Here is an 18,804-nt window from a genome sequence, read left to right as displayed (position 1 = left end):
TCAAAAACTTCTGTTCATCAAAAGACATTATTAAGAAAGTAAAAAGGCTAGCCATAAACTAAAAGAAGATAGTTGCCATACTTATAACTAACAAAGGAGTTGTATCCAAAATATATAACAAACTTCTACAAATCAACAAGAAAAAGACAAATAATTCAATGATTAGAAACAGAAGAAAATCTTTACTTCACAAAAAAGAATATACACATGGCCCAAAACCCCATTTTAAAAGTTGCTCAACACCATTAGTCACCAAGGAAATGTAAATTAAAATCCACAAGGAGATACCACGACATACCCACCCAAATGGCTGTAACTAAAAAAACCTGACAATATCAAGTGTTACTGAGGATGTAAAGAAACTCTGCTGACCGAGTGCAAATTGGTACAACAATGTTGGAATACTGTTTGACGATATCCACCAAAGCTACACGGATGCCAGTCTTACGACCTAACAATTCCACTCCTTCCACTCCACAAAATGAGCGCATATGTTCACCAAACGGCAGTGCTAATCATTGTATCCCAAAGCAACCTAAATGCCCATAACAGGAGAATGAATAATGAAATAAATTGTGATATATTCGTATAATGAAAGTTCACACAGCAAGGCTGGGCAGACTGTGACCCACAGGCCAACCTGTAGCCTGGGGTGTGTGTGTGTGTGTGTGTGTGTGTGTGTGTGTGTGTGTGTGTGTGTGTGTGTGTGTGTGTGTGTTTTCTGTAACTGCACTTGAGTCACCATGGTGGAGCTGAGTAGTTGTAAGAGAGACTGTATGGTCTGCATAGCTGAAAATGCTTACTGTCTGACCCTTTATAGAAACAGTTTGCTGACCCTTAGTACACAGCAATGAAAAGGACTACTACACGCAAAAACATGAATGAATCTCACAGACAAAGTGTTGAGTAAAAGAAGTCAAACACAAGAGTGCACCCTGTATGATTCTGTTTAGATAAAGCTCAAAAACAGGCCAAATTAATCTCTGGTGATGGAGGTCACTATAGTGGCTACCTCTGGGCAGAAGGGTATGAGGAAGGAAGCAGGAGGGAGCCTGTGCTCTGTCTCTTGATGGGGTGGAGGTGCACAGGTGTGTCGTTATGCAAAAACCCATCAAGCTGCACCATTCGATTTTGTGCACTTTACTACATATAACTTCTCTTCAATTTTCAAAAGGGAAAAAATGCTGGCCTCTAAGCAGGGTCTACTATGTGCAAACCACATTGAGGGGGATTTCCTCCTTCATCCCAGGGACTGAATTCAGTATTAGTGTGGCCACACCACGGCCCCTTGCTGACTGGAGCCTGCCAGGATAGTGGCATTTATATCCACAGGCCACCATGCTTAGTACCACTGGATCTCATCAGCCTGGCTCCAGCTACCTGGATCCAACTGATGGCGCCAAAGGCAACCTTCCACATCTAGTCCTCAAACTTTAGGACCACCATAAACGAACTGGGAGCTTGCTAGTGATGCTGATTCCTGGCCCTTCCTGCCCCAATTTCTAGTTCTTTCAGGTCCTGGGTGGCATTGTCAACAAACCCTGCAGGTGAATCTGATACAGAAGATCTGGAGACCACACTCTGAGAAACTTTGCTGTGCAGGCTGAGGTAGGGGGTGTGAAGGTGTAAAGGGAAAGAGACAAATTGCTCTAGAAAGGGAAGAAAGAGAGTCTGAGAGGAAGAGGCAGTGGAAGAGGAATGAGTGAGGTTGTGCAGGAACAGGGGGAGGAGCGTTGGAAATGGGGTTGAGGACCATTGTGAAGCTGGCTGTGTGGCGTGTAGTGGAACCCCTGTTCTCCATCTCTCCACCTAAGTGTTGTAAAGAACCCAGTTCTTATTACTAGGCTGTGATGTGCCCACCTCCGAGGTGTGTTAAAGTGCTGAGCCCAGCTCTCCAGGATGAGAAAAGAGGCTGTTAACAGAGATTCGGTCACATCCAGATTTGATAACCACCCAGGAAAATATGTATCATCCTCCTTCCAGCATTTGGGGTCAGTCATTCCCCTCAGACCCTCTGGTGTCCTTCAAAAGGTCCAGGTTTGAAGCTGCCTCCGTCCACATCCAGGCAGGTATCTGTGAAGGTGAGCAGGCAGACACCTGTGTAGACCCCTACCTGACTACCATGCACAAGGCCAAATAAGCCAGACAATGTGGCCAGACAAGTCTACAGTAAATAGATTACATTAAGTAAACTGATGGAGTTCTCAGCAGCTGTTACAAAGAGCAAAAAAAGCAAGATGTAATAGTATCATATGACTTGTGAAAAAACAACGGGGGAGCAACACATCCATACTTTCACGCATTATATATTTTGGGAAGAAACTGGCACAGTGGTTGCCTCTGGGAAGGGGAACTGGGTGTGAGGGAGAATCCGGGTTGGGAGTAAGACTTAATTATTATTCTATATTCTTTGATACTGTTGGGTTTTTTTTTTTACCCTGCATAAATTTTGTCTAAAATTAAAAATTTAAAAAAAAATTCAATTAAGAAAGGAAGAGAGGGAGGGAAGGACGGAGGGAACAGAGTATTAGACGGGCATTGGTTCTTGAAAAGCCAGTTCAGAGTTCAGAGCTGTTCCAGAGCAAGGAGCAAGCACAAGCTCTAGAGGGTTCCTGCTGGCCAGACCGTGGTGCCCACAGGCAGCAAAGCCAAGTCTGTTCACCGCGCCTGACACTCCCTCCTCCATCACTTCTTCCACAGGCTGTGGTGAGAACGTGTTGTCTTGAGGTCGTGCCCACACACTGGGTGGAAACGCCGTGGTGTACCGACATGGGATTTCCAGCAGCTCTTCCGGTACGGTGTAGGAGTTCAGAGAACGAACTCCAAGGCAGAAGCAAGACGTGCAGAAGGGGCAGAAGATTAGAAAAGACACTAAGATCTGTCAAAGGGCCTCCTGGTCACTGTCAGAGCGTAAGAGATGAGAGGCAGGATGGGGCAGTGGTTACCGGTCTGGGCCCAGGCTATCTGGCATCAAATCCTGGTTTTTCCACTTAGAGACTGTGAGACCCTCTAGAGCATCAATTCCCCCATGTACAATGACAGAATCTACCATATAGGATATAGTGAAAATTAAATGAATTCAGGTATTATTGTTTAAGCACAGAACAAACACATAGCAGATGTTAGCTATTATGGCTCCTGTATCTGATTTGAATTCTAAAGGTTCTGTGCAAGGCAGGATGTGACTATTGGCCTATTTTAATTTGATACACTAAAGTTTAGATAAATAGACTTCGTAAGGGTTAGACAATGGATTCTCTGATACCAAGCTTAGGGTTTGGTCCATTACATCAGCATTTCCCAAACTCTGTTCCAATGAACACTTAATGTCTCACCAAAATTTTAATAAATGTTCCTCCGACACAGGGTTTTGTGACCAATAAGTTTGAGAAATGCTGATTAAGTGAAATTAAGCAGGTTATTTGCTGCAGGCTTCATCAGAGCCTTTAAAGGGCTAATCCACCCGTGACTCTTAAGATGGAGTAGCATTTCCCAAGTCATTTGACCATTAAACAATTTTGTTTTTCATGGCATACATATTAACACTTAGAGAAACATTAGGGTTCCATGGAAAATAGCTCTGGACATGCTATGCTACATTAAAGGACAGGTGTGATTAGAAGAAAGTAGAACTATTCAACATCTGTTTTCATGCCAGTCTCCATCAAAGAGAATGTCTTCAAATCACAAAGTGTAGAACATAGTTGGGCATGGTGGTTAAGAGGGAGATAATGAGTTGGGGAAAGAACATGAGCACTGAGGTGAGACTGGCATCCGAATTCAAATCTTGACTCCACTGGTTCAACAGGTCATCTGCTCTCTCAGAACCTCAGCTTCCTCATCTATAAGCTGGCAGAGTAGCATCTACTCATTTGGCTGTTTTAAGATTTAAATTTCAGTGGGTAATATCTCAGGGTTAGTTTCCGTTCTTAATCAGTTAAAATGTTTTGAGTTGCAAACAGCAGATAGACAAACGTAAACTGGCTTAAGCAAAAAAGGGGAATTTGCCAAAGTAAGTAAAAATCCGGATAAGGTTTTACTACAGTTTATGATGTAATTAGAGCAGGTGGTAATTCTCACCACCAGGAAGCTTAATGCCCAACCCTGGAAAAATTCTAAACTGGATATTGAATAGATGATCTATTAGTGCCTTGACCTCTAGGGACCAATGCAAATTCACTAAGAACAAGTCATTGGAAGAAAGTTCTTTTAATTTTTTTCAAAAAAATTATCCCATCAGGGGACCAATGATTCTCAAGCTGTGTGGGCAGGCACCCCACACAGTTTCCAGAGGGAATTTCCACCAAATCCCCTTGTCTGGTAGAGCTATTTTAAAAACTGGAATAAATAATCATTGCACAGGGCATGGGAAAAAAAAAAAGGTTTGAGAAGCACTATCACAGACATAGAGTGATGGGATCTCCCAAAGGATGTTTGATAAAACCCTTCTCGAGGGCTTCATAGATAAATAAGCTGGGGGAGTGTGGGACAGCTGATAACAATAGCTTCTATGATGGAAATACAATGTAGTTTTGTGCAAAACACATAGAATCTTGAATTTTCTGTTTAAGCAGAAACTTAAATTTTTTATTAAAAATGCATTAGTTATAGATGTTTTTTAAAAATGCATTAGTTATATGTATACTTCTCAATTAATTTTTACATATATATACATATCTATGTACCTACCACTCAGATCAAGATATAACACATTTCCACCTCCCCAGAAGGATCCTTCATGTCCCTTCCTTGTCAATCCCCTGCTTCAGAAACCACTATTCTGATTAGTTTCACCTGTTCTTGAACTTTATAGAAGTGGAATGATACAGAATATACTCTTGTTTCTGGTGTTCTTGGCTCATTGTTTTATCTATGTGATTCACTGTATTGTTAAATGTAGCAGTAATTCATTCTTTTTCATCACTGTGTAAATTTATTTGATGGGCATTTGGGTTTTGTAGGTATTTTGCTGATATCCTTTATCATAATAGCAACAAAATACTTAATGCTAACATCCAATTTAGTGGCAGAATAGTGAACACTTTTCTCCTGAGTTTGAGAACAAGACAGAAATGTTGACTATCACCACTTATATTCAACTCTTTACCAGAGGTCCTAGCCAATGCAATAATTCAAGAAAAAGAAATAAGATTAAAAAGGAAGCCATAAAACTGTCATTTTTCACAGATGGCATAACTTTATATGTAGAAAAGTCAAAAAAATTATTACTAAAATTAACAAGTGAATTTAGCAAAGTCACTAGCTAAGATCAGTATAAAACATCAGTTTTATTTCTATATATTAGCAACATTGAAAAATAAGATTTTAAAATTACCATCTACCAATAATGTGTCTCTGTGTGTGTCAGTGTGTGTGAGAGAGAAAGAGGAGAGGGAATAGTAAATCAAATGTAGCAAAATGTTAGCATTTAGGGAATCTGGGTGAAGGGTATATAGAATTATTTGTAGTAATTTTTCAACATTTCTTTAGGTCTGAAATTATTTTCAAATAAAAAGTTTTAAAATGCCATTTATAATGGTATCAAAAAACATTAGATAACTAGGGATAAATCTATTAAAAGATGTACAAGAGCTACACTAAAACCATAAAACATTGCTGAGAGGAATTAAAGAAGACATAAATAACTGGAGAGAGCCACAATGTTCATGTATTGGCAGACTCAGTATTGCAAGATGATACTGACCTAAAGAGTCGGTGCAATCTCAATCAAAATCCCAGCAGGATTTTAAAAATATGCAAAGGACCTAGAATAGCCAGGAGTAGGGGTTGGAAAACTTTTTCTGTAAAGGGCCAGATAGTACATATTTTAGACTTACAGGTCATTCGGTCTTTGTTTACTGGTGGGAATGTAAAAAGGCACAGCCACTGTGGATAAAAGCATGGCAGTTCCTCAAAAAGTTAAACATAGCGATCTAGCAATTCTACTTCTGGGTATATACCCAAAAGAATTGAAAGCAGGGTCTCAAACAGATATTGTACACCCATGTTCATAGCAGCATTATTCACAAGTATCCATTGACAGATGGTTAAACAAATGTAGAATGTATTTACAAGGGAATATTATTCAGCCTTTGAAATGAATTCTGACACATGCTACAACATGGATGAACCTTGAAGACATTATGCTAAGTGAAATAAGCCAACCACGAAAGGACAAAAACTGTATGAGTTCACTTATGTGAGGCACCTAGAAGTAGTCAAATTCATAGAAACAGATAGTAGAATGGTGGTTGCTGAGGCTCGGGGGAGGGAGGAATGAGGAGTTACTGTTTAATGGGCACAGAATTTCAGTCTGGGAAAATGAAAAGTTCAGTAGATGGATTGCGGTGATGGTGTAAAAATACGTAAAAGGAGAGTCATACCCACAAGAATAGCTAAAACAAAAGACTAAGAATACCAAGTGTTAGCAAGGACATGGAACAACAAACTCTCATACATCACTGGAGGGAATGTAAATTGGTACAACTTTGGGAAACTGCCTGGCAGTATCTCTAAAGCTAAAAATATGGCCCAGAAATTCCATTCCTATATATTAGCCCAAAGAAATAAGTTCAAGTGTGAACAAAAATACACAATACAAAAATGTTTATAGGAGCTTTATTCATAGTAGTCAAACACTAGAAACAAGCCAAATGCCCATAAACAGGAGAATTAATTAACTAATTATAGGGTAGTCATATAATGGAATACTACTCAGCATAAAAACAAACTTGAGTTTACAAAATGACATAAATGAATCTCACAGATACTATGTTAAATGGAAGAAGCCAGACACAAAAGAGTACCTGCTATGTGATTCCATTTATATGAAGTTCAAGAACAGGTAAAACTAATTGTTGATGATAGAAGTCAGAATAGTGGTTGCCTCTGTGGGAGGGGATAGACAGGGAAAGGACGCAAATGAATCTTATGTTTTTTCCTTCCTTTTGGAAATATTATGTCTTGACCTGAGTGGTGGTTACATAGTTTTGTCCATATATAAAGAATCATTACATAATATATTTAGGATTAGAGTACTTTATGTACTCTGCTGTTATCGTTTTAACAGAATTTTTTTAAAGAAAGAAATATTTTAGAAGTCCAATTTAGGATCTCACATTGCATTTGGTTGTGATATCTCTTTATATTTTTCCAATGTGATTCAGTTCCTCTGTTTTTTGTGACCTTGACACTTTTGAAGAGTACTGGTCAGTTATTTTGTAGAATGTTCTACAATTTTGATTTCTCTGATATTTTCTCATGATTAGATTAAGGTCATGCATTTGGGGCAAGAATAACACAGACATGATACTCTGCTCTTCTCAGTGTCTTTTACACTCTCCCATTTATACCCTCTCCCATTACAATTATTTAAGTAATTGTCTTAAATAATTCTTCTATATATAGAGAGAACCAGTCTATATATTCTTCTATATATATTGAGAATCAGACAGTGTTACAATTTTTGATTCAACAATCAAATATAATTCAGAAAACTTAAAAGAAGAAGGAAGCGCTATTGTATTTACCCATAGTTTTACTCCTTCCTTTGCTCTTTCTTCCTTTCTGATGTTCAGAGATTCCTTCTTTAACCATTTCCTTTCTGTTTCTAGAACTTCCGTTAGCCATTTCTTAGAGCAGACAAATTCTGGAGACAAATCCTCTTAGTTTTTCCTTCATCTACAAATGTCTTGATTTATGTTTATCAGTCCTGAAGGATATTTTCTATAACACTGGTTACAGAATTCTGGGTTGACAGTTCTTTTCTTTCCGCATTTGAAAAATGTTATATCACTTCCTTCAGGTATCCATGGTTTCTGTTGAGAAATATACTATCATTTGAATTGTTTTCCTCCTATAGGTAAGGTATAATTTCTATTTTGATACTTGCAAGAATTTCTTTTCTTTAATTTTTAGAAGCTTGATTATGTGTCTTGGCATGGATTTCTTTAGGATTATCCTGTCTGGGATTTTCTCAGCTTCTTGAATCAGTGTCTTTTGCCAAGTTTGGGAAGTTTTCATCCATTGTTACTTCAAACACATTTTAAGCTTCAGTCTCTTTCTCCTTTCCTGTGACTCCAATGACACAAATGTTCTTTTGTTACAGTCTCATAGGTCCCTGTGGCTCTACATTTTTCAGTCTATTTCTCTTTATTGTTCAGATTTGGGAATTTCTATTTTTTTACCTTCAAGTTCACTAATTCTTTCATCTGTCCTCTCTACTCTTCTCTTAAGCCCATTAACTGAGTTTTAAAATTTTGGTTCCTGTATTTTTCAGTTCTAAAAATTCTGCTTGATTCTTCTTTATAACTTCTGCTTCTCTGCTGAGGTTTTCTAGTTTTTTATTTGTCTCAAGCATGTTTGTCATTGCTTGTTGAAGCATTTTCACGATGACTACTTTAAAATCCTTGTCAGGTAATTCTAACATCTGTGTCATCTTGGCATTGGTCTGAGAATCCCCTGAAATTTTATACAACTACAGTATGGTGGCCTGAGATGCAGAGATAAATTGTTTCTGATTTCCCAAAACTGTGACTGGAACTGAGGACCAAAGGAACTGGATATATCGTGTTGACCAAAAAGTTCATTTGTTTTTTTCCATAAGATGTTTCAGAAAAACCCGAGAGAACTTTTTGACCAACCCAATACCACGTAGCAAAGTCCATGAGCTACCAGCTTGGAAGCAAGCCACCTTCCCACCAGGCCTGACAAGGGGTAACACTTGGAAGAACCAAGGACACACCCCCTTCTCTCTACCACCCTGGTCAATATAAAGCTGATGGTTTAGGGTGAGTGGGGAGATGCTTCTTGGGGGAGGAGAGCATTTGTGAAAAGAAGTTATTCTATCTTTCCTCTCCCTGGAGATGGAGGGGAAAGAGTGGGACTCTGACTAGTTCGAACAGGGATGAGAGTGGATAAAAATCTGTTGGTATCTGCACAATGGGGAGATTGACACTTCATTGCCTATCTGATGCCCACAGAGCCACCGGACTGCCCTGATGCTACTGGAGTGGCATAGTCAAGAGAGGGCAAGAACACTCCCTCCAACCCCAAGTTCCCACCAGCAACCACGACCTGCAGGTGCCAGAGTTGGGGCTGTGGAGAGTAAGATGAGCTGGGAGGCTGCAGGTTTGCTGGAGATGAGGAGGCAAGCTGCACCGGGCATAGAGGCATGAGCAGCAGGTGCTTCTGGCTGGGAGTCAGCCTGAAGACACTGGTCTCAAGGGACTGCCAAGGCCTGGCAGTCATGGCATACCAAGGGGGTTGGTCCGCTTAGGCGGGAAGAAGTATTTGGTCACTTATGTTCTTTAATATTTTCTGGGCATAGTGAGGATAAACGTAGACTGGCTTTTGTCAGTTTTATGATTGCATTTAAATTCTGCATGGACAGTGCCCCCAACACACACATCCCTCAATATGCCACTTGACAGTGATTTGACATTGAGGCTCTTGCAGCTAGGCCCTTAGCAGGTGCCTCCTCTGACCTGAACCCAATCAAAGATCAGTGAGGGAGTAACCAAGAAGGATGGAGGGGTTGAGTGAGAGCAGACACACCTCACCCAACACACACACACACACACACACAACCCTTAGGCGGAAAGGAGCCTCATGGGCCTGGGAGGAGGAGGGAAGTTGGAAGTGAATACAAGATAGAAGTTTTTAAATGGAGAGAACTTAAATAACATTGTTAATAATAAGGCTTAACAACTTAAATGAGACCGTTTCCTCCCCCCGCCACACTGGCTTTATTGAGGTATAATTGGCAAATAAAACTGTACATATGTAAAGTGTACAAAAGACTGTTTTATAAATGCAAATGACTAATGTTATGGGGACAGACCCAGAAGTCCTGCTCGTTGCTCATTAACAGAAGCTTACCTGCAGAAAAGAGGGTAGCACCACTGGCAGCAAATATCAGGAAAAGTGATACTATTCCTTGTTAAACAGTCACTGAGTTGCAATTCCTCAAGTAAAGCAGCTACACTGGAATTTTTTCTATGATAATGCGTATGTACATATTTCTAGGAAGAAGGTGTATGCTTTCAACTTATTCTCAGAGGGCTCCTGGATCCAAAGTAGGTTCAAGAGCCTCAGTCCTCACCAGGCTGGCTACAGACCACCAAGACCATTACCTCAAACCACTCTTTCTCGTGACACTTTCTTAGTATCCTGTGTTCAGCAGACATCGTCTCACTACTGTGTGACCTTGGATGAGTTACTATACCTCTCTGTTTCCAAAATTCCTCACCTGTAAATGAGGATAACAACACCACCAAACTCATAGGGCTCTTAAGAGCATCAAATGAGTAAATGTAAGGGACGTGCTTAGAACAGAAGCTGGTATATAGTAAGTGCTATATAAGCAATGGCTGTTATTATTATTTTTACTACTGTTACTTTCTAGACCTCTTGGGGAGCCTAGAGGATTTCTTCATGGATGTCTGGCTGCCTTGCAAGTGGCTCAGCTAAGTGATACCTATTTCTGAGAGGTGTTTTTTCTACTGCAAAGTCAAGAATTAGAGCCGCGAGCCGAGAAAGGGAATTAACCGAAGAGCTGAATCACTTGTCTCACCCAGACAGGGAAAATCCCACGGCTGCCGTGCTCAGAACTAAACTGGGTGCCTCAGAATGCACTAGTTTAATAAACTGGGGGAGTTGGGGAGCTCTCTTCCTGTCCTTTGACTTGACATTGGCTTCATGTCGCTCCCATAAGGGGATAGCCCCAGCCCCTTGCTTCCCACTCATGCCCTCTGTTGCCCATAAAACAGCTCACCGTGCTAGAGAGAGACTGTTACTCATCACTCCTGCCATTCACTTGGCACCCTGGAAGAAACCTGTGTCTTCCAAAGGGCACACAGCCAGAAAGAATTCATCCCTGGGCCGTCCCCAAGTGGAAACTTTCTCGTTTAGAGGGTTGGAACCAGGAGATGGAATGGCTGCATTCACCTCTGTATCTACTCCCTTGTGAGGCGCATTGGTTATCGATCCAGAGATGCTGGAAGCGCCCCCGCTGCCCTGAAATGGCTTACAGGAGAGATAGGGGTCACTCTGGAGCTAATCACTTGCACTTGCAACGCAGATGTTTGCAGATGGTTCCAAAGAACCAGATGAGAGAAGGCAAGAAAACAAGCTAATTGAATGTCCTGCAAATGTGTATCAGAAAAGCTGCCTTTGTATATATAAAGTCAAACATTGGAACTGGGCCAGTTTGGGAAAGCTAATGACCAGGATACTTGCCCTTGGGCAGGGACACTCTTACTACAGAGAGCAGGGTGGGCTTTCTTCCACTGTCCCAGGAAGTCCACACTCTAGGTGGAAATGCCAAAATGTGCACACTGGGAATTTCCAACAGCTGAAGCTCCTCTCAGTGCATGATGTCAGTGCTATTTGTTGTGTCTCCTTTGCCCGAAGACTCTCCTGGTTATTTCATTCTCTCTCTTGACAGCGTCACACAGGGGTAAATACAGTATGGAGCAACCAGTGGAAAAAGAAGACGTGAGGGTTTTCTGGTGGTTTGTTCAAGCTGACTTGTTTGTATTACCTGTGTTGGCTGTGTCTCTAGAATCCATCTTTCTGGAAGTCAATTCTTTATGAGCAACCACCTCGCATCCCTGCACCAAAGTTAAAAGTAAATGTGACACAGAATTAGGCATAGATGTGGAGCTTAAGTATGAGGTGACTGCTCTCCTCGGAAGAACCATCATTGATTTATACTTTCATGGTTTCATGGTAAAACAGGGTCCATTTCTGCTCCTGCAAAACTACAGCCGAAGACATCTCTGAGCAAGTATCTCAAGTGCCTTACATGAGAATCTACAAAATTTAATTTTCCAACAATGTAATGCCCGGTGAATGCTTGCTCCTTCAAACAAAACTAAATGCAGCTGCTCAGCTGCTTTCCTTCTCCATCTCCTTCAGATAATGATGATGAAACTCACATGGCCCACCATTTCTGTTTTTGCCTTGGGGGCTAGGAAGCTCAGTGTTAACTTTCATGCTCAAACCATTTTATCCACATTAGTGAGAATATTTCCTACTTTGCCATAACCAGCTTCCAGTCCCTTTTAAAATTCTCCATTTCCACTGTATTTAAAATTATAAAACCCCTCATGTCCTGTCTTTATAAAAAGGCAGAATAAAATTAATTAACTAACTAAACCTGACTTTGGGGTTAAGCACCCATGCTACTTAAAATAGCTGATCACCTAATGCTCAGTGAGGCGTGGGTTACAGCCATTGTTCACAAAGAATTGGCTCTGGGTGGGGTTTGGGTTACTGATTTGAATCTGTTTTCTTGGAGCTGATTTGAATTCACTGGTGAGGCTGAAGGACTGTCACTTCCTACATTCTTTTGTTTGAAAGGATTGTGTTTTGCATCACAGCCCAGGGAGACAGGCAGGTGCAGTGACTCAAAACAACTTTTTCTCTCTCCGCAAAGCACTTTGCACAGCTACACTCATCCATGTTCTCGTCTTGAGCCAAACCTGCTACAACAAATAGCAGCCCTGCAACATTCTCAATAGAACAGAAGTTTCCTAAGCCCTGGGAACTAAAAGAGGTCCACTTATTAGGACAATTGTCAACTAGTAAAGTAGCAGAACAGCTACAATGTTTGGACTGAGCTCAGGGTTGGTTACAGCGAGGTGTGACTGTTTCTGGTTTACAGGATGAGTAAACACGGGACACAAAGGTGCCTTAGGGTTCCATTATTTACAAACTCAATCAACTACAATTCATTAATTAGTGCCCTCAGTTAACTGGAATCTTATCTATCCATCCCCTTCCTAAACGTAGATGCTCCACCTTTAACATAAAAGGCCAAATTACAAGAAGTTACATGTATGTCTGAGAGGTAACAAAAGTACTAATATCCAAGGAATGTCCTTGACTTAGTCCAAGTTCTTATACAGCTGTCTGTAGGCAAACTGCAAGCAGACTTACTATACTGAGCCCATACGTGCTATAACATCCTTCGCCACTGAAGGCAAAGCACTGTCTTTCAATATAATTCTTTTAAAAGACACAAAAGTGTGTCAATCAAGATAAGAGTGCGTTTCTGTTCAGTTAAACCAGGAAGAGCAAGATATCATAGCAGTCTCTTCCATGAGCACCTTGGCAAAACCAGCTTTGCCCAAATGCGTCTCTTCCAAATGCTTCTTCTTGAGACATTAACAAATCCCGAGCCCACCACCCACCCCGTGTGGCCTGAAGGGTTCAAGTCAATTCCTGAAGGAAGTAATTCTGTCCTCAAGCCAGCACAAGTTCCTGAGTGTCTATTCTGTGCTTGGAGGAAGGCAGACTGCATGCATGTGACCCATCTCCCACCCTGTGCAAGTCAGACGTGGCTGATGGTCATGGGGCTCCTGCTCCCACCATCGATCCACAGAGCCTGGAAGACACAGCAGCTCCAACCTCCTGCACCCACGTTCACTGGGTACCTACCATGTGCCATGCCAGGCTGGGAAGATAAACATGAATAAGGCACTGTCCTAGCAGAACTCACAAGCTACAGAGAGAGGCAGACATACAGACCGACTCCTAGAAGAGCTCTGAGATGGTGCCTGGTGCTGTGGGAGTACCAACGGTGTGGGCCAGTCATCAGGCCCAGACTGTGCTGGGGGGTCAGGAAGGCCCCCTGGAGGCAGAGGCCCCACATTGAGGCTTCAATACACTGCAGCAAAGAGGTCAGGCACCCGGGCTCTGGAGGCTAGCTAGGTGGGTTCAAACTCTACCTCTATCACTTTGTAACCACGTCACCTCAGGCAAGTTAGCCTAAATTTTCATTTCCTAATCTATAAAATAATAATAGTGTCTACCGCTCAGTGTTGCTAGAGGATGAAATGATAGACTCCAGGAAGGCAGTTAGCACAGGGCCTGGTACATAGTAAGAACTTGTTAAATGTCAGGCAGTCATGCATTTGACAAATATTTGTTAAGGGTTGACTGTGTGCCAGGCACTGTGTTGGGTGCTTGGGATGAATGGTGGGCAAAACACATAAACCCCCTGCCTTCCTACTGCTTATATCAGAGCGGAGGACACAGGTGAAAATGAAACAAAGAAGGAACCACATACTCTATTAGGAGATGGTAGGTCTGTGGAAGAACACAAAGCAGGAAGAGGATGGGGAGTGAGGAAGGCTGCAGCTTTAAATACGGTGGTCAGGGGAGCTTTCACTGAGCAAGAGACAAGCGAACAAGCAACTGAAGGAGGTGAGTGGGGAAATCGTGCTGCCATCTGGGGCGGGGGTGGGGGAAGTAGGCGGGGAGGGTAGAGGACCGTGGAAGAGCAGAAGAGCAAGTGCAAAGGCCCTGTGTGGGGCGGGCCTGGCAAAGTCAGGAAAGAGCAAGGAGGCCAGAAGAGGGGCGGGGAGAGTACTGTCTAGTACCGGTACTAAGAGATGCTGGGAGAGGTCACAGGGCTTTGGGGCCATTTTAAGAACATCAGCTTTTCTCTGAGAGACACAATCAGCCACTGGAGGGCTCTGAGTGGAGGAGTGGCATGATCTGACTTACACTTTAGAAGAATGAACCTGGCCATCGTGGTCAAGAACAATTTACTAGGGCTTCCCTGGTGGCACAGTGGTTGAGAGTCCGCCTGCCGATGCAGGGGACACAGGTTCGTGCCCCCGTCCGGGAAGATCCCACATGCTGCGGAGCGGCTGGGCCCGTGAGCCATGGCCGCTGAGCCTGCGCGTCCGGAACCTGTGCTCCGCAACAGGAGAGGCCACAACAGTGAGAGGCCCGCGTACCGCAAAAAAAAAAAAAAGAACAATTTACTAGGGGCGGGGGGCAGGGGACAGGGATCAAGGTGGGGAGACCATTTAGGAGGCTATTAAAATAATCCAGGCAAGAGATGATGGTGGCTCAGACCAGGGTGGTGGCAGCAGAGGTGATGAGAAGTGGTCAGATTCCGGGTATATTTTAAGGTCGGGCTAACAGATTTGCTATTGGATTTGATGTGGGGTGTGACGGAAAGAGGGGAGTAAAGTGTGACTGCAAGGGCTCTGGCCTGAGCAGCTGGAAGGGTGGAGGTGCTTTTAGCTGAGAAGGAGTAGATGGCAGGTGGGTCAGGAGTGGGAGGAGCTCAGATGGCGGGCGCCTCCCTAGAGGTGAGGAGGAAAGTACAAACAAGGAGAGTGTGGTGTCCTTGAAGCCAAGTGAAGAAAGTGTTTGAGGGAGAAGGGAGAGAGGGATAACTCTCCAAATGCCACTGGTGGGTCAGCTAAGATGGGGACTGGGAGCTGAGCATTGGATTTAGCAACGTGACAGCCACTGGTGACCTTGACAAGTGCACCACTAATTACTGAAGTTAGTTCTCAGGCACTGCACCAAGCACAGAACTTCAGGTTCTGGGATGTGCAAGATGCTGGAGGAAAAGTGAGCTCTTAACTCCAGCTTCTGCTGCTGTCTAGGGAGTCATAGCAGCAAGTCACACCCAGACCTGCAACACCGTAGATACTGAGACCAGAAGGTATCATCTTATTGATATCGGCAAGTCCATTTGTGTGAAAACAGACAGGGAGTTGCTGGGAGTTCAAAAGTAGGATTCCAACTTCCCGCCAATTCACTGACTCCTAGAACATACTGAAAACCAACCAACCAATCAACCAACTCGAAAGCAAAGCAAAGCAGTATTGAAAAGGCAGAAGCAGTAGTATTACAAAAGTATCAGAGATTTAATCCTTGCCACCTCCAAAAAGAAGCAATGAAAATGATCATGCAAGTTCCTTTAGGGCAGGGACTCTGCTTCACTCTTATACCCCATGACTGGCACAGAGCAGATGCTTAATAAATGTTTGCTTGTTGACTGGCTGATTGCTATGCCTCTTACAAGTTATCACATTTAATATTCACAACACTCTGCAATATATATTCAATAGGTGCCAACAGGAGATGCACCGAGAAGACAATTCAAACAAATGGTCAGAATAAGTCTCAGTTATTGTAGCTAATGCAAGAGGAGAAGGACAACACATCATCTGATTCGTTCTGAAATTAGTGACGATGGCAAGCAAGGGAAGCGAGAGGTCATTGAGTGATTACAACAGCCATCAAGCACCTAACGTCTGCCAAGTGGTTTATGCAGACTTTTAATTCCACTGCGATGCTCTAAGGCGGGTAATATGATTCCCCATTTTATAGATGAGAAAAAAGAGGCTGAAAAAGCCAAATAATTTGTTCTAGACTAGTGGACTGGCCTCTGGCTGTACATCAGAATACCTAGAAAAAAGACAGTAAGACAATTAAAGTAGAAGACAAACTATCATGTAGGAGGAAGTAGAATAAAATTAAACCCCTAAGCTAATGCAATTGCCATGGCCAAACACTGTGGGTAGAGGCAGCAAGGTGCAACAAATAGAATATAGATTTTGGAGTTGGACAAATGTATTTGAATCCCAGATTCACCAGGTCTTCATTTTAAAGCTCTGGGCAAGTCATTTAACTTTTTTGAGCTTCAATTTCCTTATCCATAAACTAATAATTACTTTGAGGGTGTTGTGAGTATTAAATAAAATGAGATGACTTGCATAATTGTAGATCCGCAATAAATGCTATTTCCCCTTTCCTTATCAGTCAAGGGAACAGGGGAGACAAAGAATTATGCAACTGTTATTATTTCTCTGCTTTGTTTCAATGGTTCTCAGAGTGTTATCCTGGCCAGCAGCATCCCCTGGGAACTTGTTAGGAATGCCAGTTCTCAGGCCTCGACTACCCCTACTGCCTCAGAGCCTCCGTGGGTAGGGCCCAGCAATCTGTGTTGCCCCAGGTGATGGTATGTGCTCTCAGGTTTGAGAACCACAGCTCTATTTCATGATCGGACCCAGTCTGCAACGTAGCAGTGGAGGAAACTTGAGTAGCCAGGTAACTTGGCAAGATCACACAGTTAGTCACCGGAGACGCCATACAAATAAGGATCTCAGGCAGAATGATGCTCTTACTGGGAACAATAACTACCAACGGAACACAGACTCTTGTCATTTTACAACCGGAAATATGGGGCTCTTTCTGCATCTGTGAGCCTTATCGATGGCATTTAAAGACTTTCTTATAAGGCAGTTTCTCCGTTCATGTTTCTTTTCCCTACCCGATACTACGCCTGATGATAAGTACTTTATATATCTTCTGTTCACTCGTGGCGAGGAAAAATAAGTTAACAGGTATAAATACACGTTACGTAACCGGGCTCAAAGTAAACAGGCGTACACGTTGCCGAGGAATGTCACTCTAGGACTAGGGGGAGTTGGCACAGCACAGCTGTGGGAGGAGAGGGATGCATGCGCCTCTGCCACGTGGTCCTGCAGCAGGCTCGGTGTCATGGCCATAAAGTCATAGCTGGGTGTGCACCCAGGCAAAGCACTGGGGGTTGGGGGAACAGCTTTTCAAAATCTGATAGTCCTAGGTAAAATCACAAACACTGTCCTAGACAGCGGATGCTGGTAAACTGGCTCTTGGGGGTGCCCTGATTCTCATGGTGAAGTACTCTCACTGGGGGTGATTTCAAGCTACCAATGGTTGAACAGCCTGCTCACAAAGTTCCTGAATATTCAACCATCGGCACTAAGTGGGCAGCGCAGCTGGCCCCAGCACACCAGTGTGACATCTCCCGTTGGTGGGCCCGATTTTGACATGGCAGGCGGCATGGTGCTTTATTTATAGTGCTTGTAAGTACCTTCAGAAAGCTTTAAGATAAATCTCCTAAGGAGGTAATCACACTGAAGGAGATTTTATGAACCCTGCCTGATTCTCAGGAGACCAAATTTACATGTTGAATTCTTTCAGTAGAAACAATTCTTTTGACTTTGCACCTATTTTGACTGGCACTTGTGAAAACAGAATCACCAAAATTGTACTGAATTATTATTTTGAACTGAACAGAATGTTAATATAAAATAGATTATAAGGTAGAGATAAACTTCACTGATAATCTCTTCAAAAAATAATTATATATAATACATAAATGTATATTTATATTATATAGAAGAGTTATGTAAGTATTAAATAAACAATCTTTGGCATAATTTTAAATGGTTAGATTTTCAGGAAATTTTATTTGTTCTGATATTTCTATTTATTGCTGAAAAGAAGGATGGAGTGAATTATAGTGTTTTGAAGGGAGGTGGTTGACCTCAATTACACAAAGGATAGGAAGTTTTTAGGAAGAAGATCATGGTTTTATTTTTTGCCTGTGGTCTCAGGATAAAATATCATTTTCACTGTCAAATTCTTTTTTCTTTTCGGTCTTAAATTATCTCAGGTTTCTTGTAACCTCATAAATAAGACAATAGACTAAATCAAGTGCAAGTGTTTTAACATTATATAAATTCTAATCTTAAAAATATCTACCTGCATATTCATAAAATTTATTTTTGAGTTATATCTAGTACAGTACTTTTTTTAGCACAGTATTTTATATTGAAAGCAGTTTCCTATTAAAAATACAGCACTAAAAGGATAAGAATCCCACCTTTGAATATTTACAAAGCTGTTTAAAAATTCTGAATGTTCTTCAATCTGCCTCTGTGCCGTTTAAAATGTATTGTCTTAATTATTTGGAAAATGCTAACAAAAATATGAAGTAAGGGGAAAAAGTCACTCGGGAGCTTTTTTTTTTTAATTGACATAATATTTATTTGTATTACCTTTTTTTTTTTTGCCATACCGCGTGGCATGCGGGATCTTAGTTCTCTGACCAGAGTTCGAACCTGTGCCCCCAGCACTGGAAGCGCAGAATCTTAACCACTGCATGGCCAGGGAAGTCCCACTCGGGAGCTTTTAAAACACATCAATGCCAGGGCTCTACCC

General features: G+C 42.0%; 1 protein-coding gene across 2 annotated transcripts in view; it reads right to left on the bottom strand.

Moving 5' to 3' along the window:
- The window catches only part of LYRM9 (LYR motif containing 9), a 77,618-nt gene that overhangs the window by 22,142 nt on the left and 36,672 nt on the right, over positions 1 to 18,804 (bottom strand). Inside the window, exon 4 of one of the 2 annotated variants that reach the window (XR_010838211.1) lies at positions 7,316 to 7,817. The exons of the other annotated variant lie outside the window; for it this stretch is intronic. The gene's annotated coding sequence lies outside the window, so the exon portion shown is untranslated. Of the gene's footprint in view, positions 1 to 7,315; positions 7,818 to 18,804 lie in introns of those variants that run through there. 2 annotated transcript variants of the gene reach the window in all.

Source organism: Kogia breviceps, chromosome 19 (genome assembly GCF_026419965.1).
Source record: "Kogia breviceps isolate mKogBre1 chromosome 19, mKogBre1 haplotype 1, whole genome shotgun sequence".
In the NCBI taxonomy this organism is placed as follows: Eukaryota; Metazoa; Chordata; class Mammalia; order Artiodactyla; family Physeteridae; genus Kogia; species Kogia breviceps.
Note: the sequence above shows the minus strand (reverse complement) of the source record. Positions and strands in the feature narration are given on the sequence as shown.